The following is a 9,173-nucleotide window of genomic DNA, read 5'->3' on the forward strand; positions in this document are numbered from 1 at the left end:
ATCTCCTTGTCTTTATCTCAACTCATGAGCTTTTTCATCCTATTTTCTCCCTCAGACCTGTGGAAGAAGGGCACTAAGAGAGTGGTTGGGTGGCTATCTGACAACCAGTTATGGTCAACCCACCACACTCCGATGGCACACCCAAGCAGAAGGCCATGGAGAGCTTTAGGTGTTGTTCCTTGTGCATGGCCACCCACACAGGAGTGCCCTCCTTTTAGCCAGTGCTTGGTGGAAGGACGTTTTGAGTGACACAAGCAGTGACCCAGTGCTGTAGAGATCTGGACAGACTCCTGCTGGTGGGGCAGGGCTTGCATGGGGGCTCAGGAGCAACCATGTGGCTGTGCCAAGGTGGAGAAGCCATACGTGGGTGCATGTCTTCATCCCTTTCCCTTCCACAGAGCAGGTTGCACCTCCAGGATGGACAGAGGCAATTTGGAGGTGCAGACCTCTTCCAGCCTGGGCAAGCAGAAAGCACTCCCTGGCTTAGGGATTTTTCTCTTTTGCTGCATTCCACTATCCGTGCAAATATTTTTTGTAACCTCTAAATAAAGAGTTTCAATACTTCAATCTCTCAAAAATGGTTAACGTGGTTGCCTGACTATAATTATTAGCAGTGACCAGAATGTTTTTTTTTTTTTTTTCTTTCCTGTTCCTTCTCGCTCATCTCTCCTTAGTCCTGACTGACCTTAGCAGTTCTTCCCCATGAAAAGCACAAATCCACATGTTACCATGATGCAAGAACCAGGTCCTGCACTTTCAGAGTAGTATCTCCATTCCCAAGTGAAGGTTCATTAGTGTCATTAAGGCTTCTCACTTGCATATGTCCTCCCAGAATAATCTGGCAGTAGGGTTGAGACATATGGTTTGTAAATGATGCAAAGGGAAGACAAATTTAAGAATAGTCTTGTGCTAAACATGGCAGTTTAAGAGTTGGGTGTATAATACACGACTTCATAATTCAGGAGGAGATTTTGTTCTTTTCTTTTCTTTTATTTTAGGTAACCTCTGTTGCTTGCTTTGTGTGAAGGCCACAGAAGTAGGACACTGAAGAAAGATTCAGGTGGCAGGGTGACTGCACTCCATCAAACCAGAATAGGGCTGAAATTCAGTGTTTATGGATGGGGATATAACATGGCAAAACTTCACAAGGAGGGAAAGGCAAAATCTTACTGCTTTCAAGCTTCTTCATGCGTTCACCCAGGGGTTTTGCAAAGATAATGAAAGGTGCTTGACAATATCTGTGTATTTCTGTTCAGTTACTAAGTAATTTTTGACATGTTATAAAGTATATCTCATTCTCTCTCCTCTGAATAGATGGCATATTTATGTTTGGTACAGTGCCTGCTCACTTGCAGGCACATCCTGAGTTAACATATTTCTGAAGAGTCTGATGGAAGTCCAGATGAACCATGTTTGCTTCAGAAAGCAAATTTTGGCCCCATGAGAGTTCTCTGTCTCTTTCATCCCTACTATTTATTTATTTATTTTACACACAGAAAATATGTGAACAAACTACCCAGATTCTAGTGCAGATAGGAATATGATTTGTTTTTCTACTGATTAGCATGTGCACAAAACTCTCTGTTAACATTTCTAAGATGGTGGTGTCTCGCCACACAAATTATTCATTCTTTTTTATATCCCTACTTTTTTTTTCACAAATTTCAGAAAATTTTAAATTTTAAATACCCATTTTGAAGGGCCAGATTCATGACCAAAAATGTGTAAATGTTTGTGATTTGAAAGTGGAATAGGAAGTCAGAAGGAAAAAAGAAGTAATCATTTTTGTTACTGGTTGGATCTAGGCCCAGAGACTTAGCCAGGGTGTGTGTGAGCACAGCTTCTATTTCACTTAGCAGGTGCATCTTTTTATCTTGCATAAAGTGCTGGTCCTATCACTTTGATTTTCACTCAGATGGTGTAACGGCCCATCTGTAAACCAGAACAGCAATTCTCAGTCAAGTTTTACTTTTTCCTCTCTTCCACGTAGTTTTCCATTCAATAACAATTCAATTGGATAATAATTTCCATTTCAATAATTTGTCATCCTTTCTCTAATCCTCTCTCCAGTCTCCATCTTCCCCTATACGTGACATTTCCCTGGGTGTATCAGTCAGTATCTACTCTTCTACTCTTCTACTATCTACGCTTTCTCTCCATGCAGCAATCCTTGAATTCCTGTTCTGGCAAATCCCTACATGAGCCTGACCCCAGATCCTAAAGGAAGACTGGAGTTGGGACATGTCTACGGGTCCCATGCCATGTCTTTGGGCCCACTTGCCTCCAGCTCCCTGTGGCTCAGCTAATCCTTCAGGGGGCTGTCAGGTAGAGGGAAAAAGGATTGGGGAAATTAAGTCTGTATAGTCTGCTCCAGGGGCTTCTTCTTTCCCCTCCTTCTCTGTTAAGAGGACCACTGAACTAGACAATTCTTCACTGGGGTGGTTGTTTTGCTTTAACATCTAAGATCCTTGGCTTTCTGTAGAAAAGGTATTTAGGTCGGCAGAATGCATAATCTCTTTTTATTTGTTACTCCTGTTTAAGATGGAGGCATTTAAATGGTTTCTTCCAGTATGTCAGTGACCCTCTATTATATTGGAAAAGCAATAGACTGACAATGTCATATGCATTGCACTGATTTATAAGATTCTTTCTTCAGCTCTTACTCTGTGTTTATCCAGACCTCCCAATGACTCACTGAAATCAATGTGATCCAAGGCTTTTTTTTTTTTTTTTTTTTTTTTCCTTTTATATACTTTTATACCTCTGAGAACTGATTGTACAATGGAACTTCTCTGATTAGGCTGGGTCTAACTAACTACACAAATCTCAGAAACATGTAGCAGCAGGTCCGATGGGAATTCACCTAATTAGTGGCTTAAAAGATGTCAGAGTTTAGCATGAAGTGGATAAACCATCTAAATAAATGGAAATGACGTGTAATGTGGAAGAACTATTGTCGCAACACTGAAAACATATTTTAGGTGCATACCTCTTATTTGAGCAGTGTAAAGGCATAAGGGGTAATGTTACATATTCAGTGGCTCATGATCAGGGTGCTCTGGTCCTGGCATCACATTTCAATCAGTGCCCCCTAATTGTAGACTGCATTTTGTCTCACAAATCTTTATAATCAGTTCATTTGTGCACTAGCTTTCCTAACTCATTCCTCTGGTACACATACATTTCTTAATATTGTAAGATTCAGAACAGAAACATTTTAGAGATTAAAGAGATCTTCTTTTTACATTATGGAAATTTGAAATTCAGAATTATCAAAGGGATGCATATGTTTCCACTCAGTTTTATATCCAGCACAATTTGTTGTAATTGATGTGATAATAGGGGTAAGAGGTGATAGATTTGTTTTACAATCTGTTGCACTTGTAATCAGCTGATCAAGGACTGCAATTTGCAAAGGCCATTGAAATGAAACCAAATGCTTTTATAGGCTATACATAATAATTTCTTTTAATTAGCAAGCAGAACTGGTCCACATTTAAGGTATAGATCAATTGGATTTCTTCCTGTATCTCTTCTTCCATATTAAGTCCCATGTCTTATGAATCAGTTGTGTCTTAAATCCACCCCTACAGTTTGAAACAAATCTGCCAGAATCTATTAGCTTTCTTGCTGCCTTTCATATCTTTGGAATATATAGCTTTCCTGGGATGTGTAAAGCTTTCACACAAAGAAAATGTATAGAGCCCTGGTAAGGGGATATTTTGGGGCACAAATAAAGATATATGGGAGTGAGAACTGTAGCAAAAGGTCAAGAATCAAATAAGAACATTAAGAAGTGGAGGGATAGTGAAACTGAAGATTTTGACAAGGAGAGAAAGCTGACTGCAAGGAAGGAAAATTAAACAAGAAACCATTGTGCAAGGGTTGTGCTTGAATGAATGGCTAGAGACAGGAAAGGTGGTTTTGTAGGTTGGGTCTGTGCCCTACCATACAGTTCGTACAGCTGGTTAGTCCCTCAGTATTCTATCTGTAAAGCATGAATTATAAAAACTGTGCTAACTCATCAGGATCTTTTGCAGCCTGTTTGTGCTATTTAAGAAACAGAGTGGGGAAGAAGGGTCACCAGTGTGACAGGAAGAAAGGAAGAATCAACCAAAACTAAAGAGAGAGATAAAGGAGAGAATGAAGCTTCTGAAAGAGTGATTTAAGCCAGGCCAGGTGAAATCGGGCTGGAAATCACCAACCTTATTATGGATTTTTCCTCCCAAGATATTCCACATGCTCTATGTGGCTGTCTTGCAATGACAGCTGCATTGGGGGGAGAGAGAGGGAGGGTGGGAAAGTCAGGGCACTAGGCAACTCAGCTTTTGCTTTACAATGCACCAAGGTCTTGTTGAAAGCAGGGAAACTTGAGAAAGTCTCAAGGCTGTTGCTCTCCCTCAAGGATCTTATGGATTTAACTATTTGGAGCATTAAATCCTTGTTTCTTTTCAGCAACAGCAACCATTGCAAGTTACGGTTGTTGTTCCCCTCTTTCAGCCCTCCCGGCCTCCCTTTCAGCTGACACTGAAGATTAGCTTCAAGCTCTAAGATTGTAAAGTCTTTGAGGAAAAGCCTTAATGAGGATCTATCCTTTTAAACTTTGATCTAATTACTCTTCGAGCAATGTTTCTATTTTGGATGCTGCAAACAGATCAAGTTTGCATGTTTGAAGGTGGCACCATTCGGTGGACAAAAAGTAAACCTCACCCTGTAGGTTAAATAAATTTTCATACATAAATAAAAACATGAATAGCACCTATGTAAAGTAGCTGGCATTATTTCAGAGAATGTTTGAGAGCTGAGCCTGGGGAACTACTGGAGTACAGAAAGATTTTTTCCTCTTGCTGTATGTTTACCAGTCAAACGGTAGCAGAGGATATTTGAGGCCACCGTGGTGTAATCTATTGAGCATATCAGCAGGGAAAAAGGGCAAAGAGGACTGGAAACTACAGACCCGTCCATAAAGAGTGCTTCAGAGTTGCACAGAAGCATTTCCTTGGGCATGATTAAAACCTCATAGGCTCTAGCCCAGTGATAGCAAAGGAAAGCAAGCTGAGTCCTATAAGCCAACACTTTCACTTGATCTGTTGTTGCAGTTTCAGTGTTTTGCATGCTTTTGTCATGCATTTTTATCACCTCAGTCAACCACTGCTGTGATTTGAATCTATGTGCTGAGCTCCAGCCGGTGTTTGAAGACTGGTTCCCCTCTGCTGTCACATGCACTGGGCAGCTTTGCCCAGCATGGAGCAGATCTGGGCATGTGCCTGCAGAATGGATGGTGGCAGAGAAGAGCTATATGAGAGCCTGCTGACCTGGACATGGCTGATTTATAATCTTTGCGTGAATCCTCCCCATGGTTTCTTTAAGAGATGGAAGAATGTTCCCTGCTTTCCTGGCTGTCCTTGCATGGATCCCTGTCCTGCTGTTTGGCTTGGCTGTCAGCCTCCTGAGTGTCAAATGCTACCACTGGCAAGTCAGGTGTGAAGCAAATGTGCCATGTTCTGCTTAATGGGGTGTTACTGTAACTTCAAACCTTTGTGGTGACCACTTCTAGGTTAACACCCTTCAGTTACTAACCAAAACACAAACATTAAGCAGGAGGAATGTTAAAATGTGATTACGAGCCATGGTTTTGTCCAATTAGCAGACTGTGCTGCAGGCTTGAGTCAAGTGGCTTGTCTATATAAGGATGTATTAGTCATTTTCTTTTTTTATTTTTTTGACCATAAAAACAACAGATGTGATGCTCTGCGGTCAGCATAGATGAGAATGATTCATGGCTAGGCATATTTAAACCTCCACTAGAAAACTATCCATCTGAGACCCTCTTCACCTCTTCCCCATCGTTCCAGACAACCAGAGCCAAAAGCACCTGTCACATGATACATCTCAAAAATTATCAGTGATTCTCTCCATATGTCTTAGTTTTGAGGTGGCCAGGAGACATCAGCTGCTCCTGCCTACTCTCTTGGGACTGCATGGACTTCAGAAACACTAAGATAGCAATAGAGAAGAGGCTCCTATGTAGTGTTGATGTGGGTGGCCATAAGAGCTGTTGTGGCTGAGCAAGGATCAGCTCACACATGGTAACTTGGTCTTGTGTAAGGTGGCAGGCTGGGTTCCCATGTCTGCTCTGGAGCCATCACTGGTGCACTTTGGAGAGGAATTCATCTAATGCTGGAGTTAGTGTTTTCAGCTTGTGATGTGGAAGTGGGATGGGCTTATAAAGTAAGGAAAAGAGTCTGTGGACATGGAATATGGAAGAGGTTAGCAGTCAGGGCTTCTTCTGTAAAGTAATTGCAAGAGGAGCTGGGAAGCAGGAATCAAGGAACGGGAGCTGTATGTGGAGCAGTAAGAGTTTGGGGAATGAGAGAATCAGAAATCTTGTTATGTATGGCTTGGGGATCCTTGCATGTGGAGCTGGGGTTTGGGATGAAGTAAGAAGAAAGCAGAGGAGAGGAAAAAGCTGTTATCTCATGACCATTTTGGTGGCAATGTTGAGGCTGTTTGGTTATCCCTAATCCATAGCCAGATCTATGTGGAATGGCCTGGAACTCCATGAAGAGTGATCTGCCCAGGTTGGGATGTGTCTGTGCAAAACCAGACACAGTACAATGAATTTGGTCTTGCTTATGAAGTGGGAATGGAAAGTTGGGGCTGGATGTACTGTTACCCTCTTAGTACTGCTGCCAGGTCTGTACTCCTTCTGCTACTTCAGTAGTCCCTGGCTCTCTGATGGCCTCTGAGATAGGCACACCAAGGAATGGCCTGCTAAGAGCTCTGCTGAGTGGTGGCTCACATCTGAAGGTGACATCTCCAGAAGGAACTAAACCAGGAGTCCCACTGATCTGAGCCCCACAGAGGACAGGGAATAAGCAAGAGACACATCAGCATTTAAAATGCTTGGAAAACATAGCACAATGAAGTTCAATGTAGGTAAAAATAAACCAGCCCTCTAAAGGTGATGTAAGGTCTCCTCCCACGGAAAGGAGAAACTGGTGGAGCAGTAAGCTTGAAAAACTAGGATGGGGGACAGGTAATGGAGATGAGGCAGCCTTGATGAGCCTTGTCTGACAACAGATCAGATGTGAGATTAGGTGCTGTAATCTGGAGCACAAACAAGACAGGCCAATGAACTTTTTCAGCTGGAGAGTCAGAAGCAATAAATCACAAAGAAGGAAAGCCATGATTTTGTACCCTTGGCTTCTATCATAGCACAGACCGAACTCGTCCTGTGCTATAAAGTACGAACGTACATGTGCACAAAGAACATTACAAGAATTCTGGGACTGCAAAATTCAGCTTTTCCAAATTAAACCTGGAATTAAAGCTCCTTTTGGATTTTAAACTTAATAACAATTTACTGTCCTCTCCTATGCCTGTCTCCTGGCACAGTCTTTAACTGCCTGATGGTGGGCTCAGAAGCACTGCTTACTTCAGTGTATGGCATCCTTCTGCTTTGTCCTGTGCCAAATCTGGCTGCCTGTTTGATTCCTTTTCTCCATGCCTAGCCAGCTTAATTCCCTCATCTTCAGCTCTCCTATCCCAAATTCCAGCTTCCTTGTTCAGCAGGCCCTGTGATGACTTCCCACCTCAAATTCCACAGGTGGTTTTGACTGGAATCGCTCACTCCCACCTGCCACTGCAGCTTTTCCATTTTGCCACCAGTTTTTCTTTGTCACTGAGTTCTTCCCTTTTATCATTCTCCGTTTCATTTGTGTTCCTGGTCATTTCTCCATGGGTTGGTCTCTCACTGGGGCTGCTTGTCTAATGCCTGTGTCCTGCCCCATTGTGAATCTACCCAGTTAGTCCCAGTTCTCATGTTCAACACAGCTCCTTGTCAGAACATCCATCGCCTTTGTCTCAGCTATGAATTTTGCAGTCAGTCGTGGGAAGGGAGAGGTTCTCCCTGGCTCTTTCTCCAGTATCAGGCTCTTTTCTCATTGTTTGGCTTCCTGTTCTTCCTCTTATTTTTCTGCACACTTTCAGTCTCTCTCTCTTGCTCATGCTAGTTGTCAAAACATGGGGACATTTGCTGTAAAGCCTTGCAAAGAAAGGGCAAGACTTTTTAAGGTGGAGAAAGCAGTAGGTAAAATTAAAAACCCATCCTCCCCTTTTCTTGAGAAGAGCAGATTTCTCACCATGTATCATTTCTAAAGCTAGTCAAGTTCCCTGGATTCTTTGTGATCTCTACCCATTTGGGTGAGCTCTAAGCAAGGATCCAGGAACCTGGTAGAATGTGGAATTTGTGAAGTCTACAGAATGACTGCTGGCATGAGGTCAGCCCACAGACCTGCCACCACTATGTTGGAAGCAGTGTCTATATGATCAGTGAAGCATTTAGTAGGATCTTGATAATGACCGGAAATGCCTGGTTCTTGCCTGTCTTCATAGGCTGAGATGATCTCCCATCTCTCCATTTTCATCTTCTTCTAGATGAGCCCACCCTAGGTCAGCTGGTAGATGAATACATTTTACCAACATCTGGTGAGTCCCTAGAAACCAGCCAGGTGGTTACCCAATGCAGACAGCTATCATCGACCAAGATAACTCAAGAACTGAAACTAGACAGAAAAATCCATGCATGAGCTACTTAATCCTAGAATTATATTTATTTACTAAGGTCCAGGGCTCTGCTAATATGACACTACTGCTGTAAGAGGCAGTGCTAATGTCACTAACACACTGGGCTGTGGGGTTGTATTTGTTTGGTCAGGAAGCTTGTGGGGATCTCTGACCTGTGCAATGAGAATGGGAGTTCCTGCAGTTATCAAGTCTCTGTTAACTAAACTGAAGTCTACACAGATGATACCAGGTATAGATCCTAAGCTGGACACTATTCAATGATACTGAGTTTATACAAGACAAAGAAATGTGAGGTCCATTCTCTTGTAAGTGCTTGCAGAAAGAAAGCCGGAAAGAGAAAAAAATATTCCAAACCCAAGAAAAAGCTGTCTTGTAAAAGTAATTTTTATGTAGGTCCCGAGACTGTTTATAGGTTGAGCTGACAATTAAAATTACTTTTTACTAGAGCAACTTTCTTCCCCTTGTTTCTTTTCAGGCACACAAACAGCAACTCTACTGTAGCTTTTTGTTGTTTTTGTTGTTGATTTGTTTTTATTATTTATTTTATTTTATTTTATTTTATTTTATTTTATTTTATTTTATTT

The sequence above is a fragment of the Oxyura jamaicensis genome, chromosome 1 (assembly GCF_011077185.1).
Source record: "Oxyura jamaicensis isolate SHBP4307 breed ruddy duck chromosome 1, BPBGC_Ojam_1.0, whole genome shotgun sequence".
Classification (NCBI taxonomy): domain Eukaryota; kingdom Metazoa; phylum Chordata; class Aves; order Anseriformes; family Anatidae; genus Oxyura; species Oxyura jamaicensis.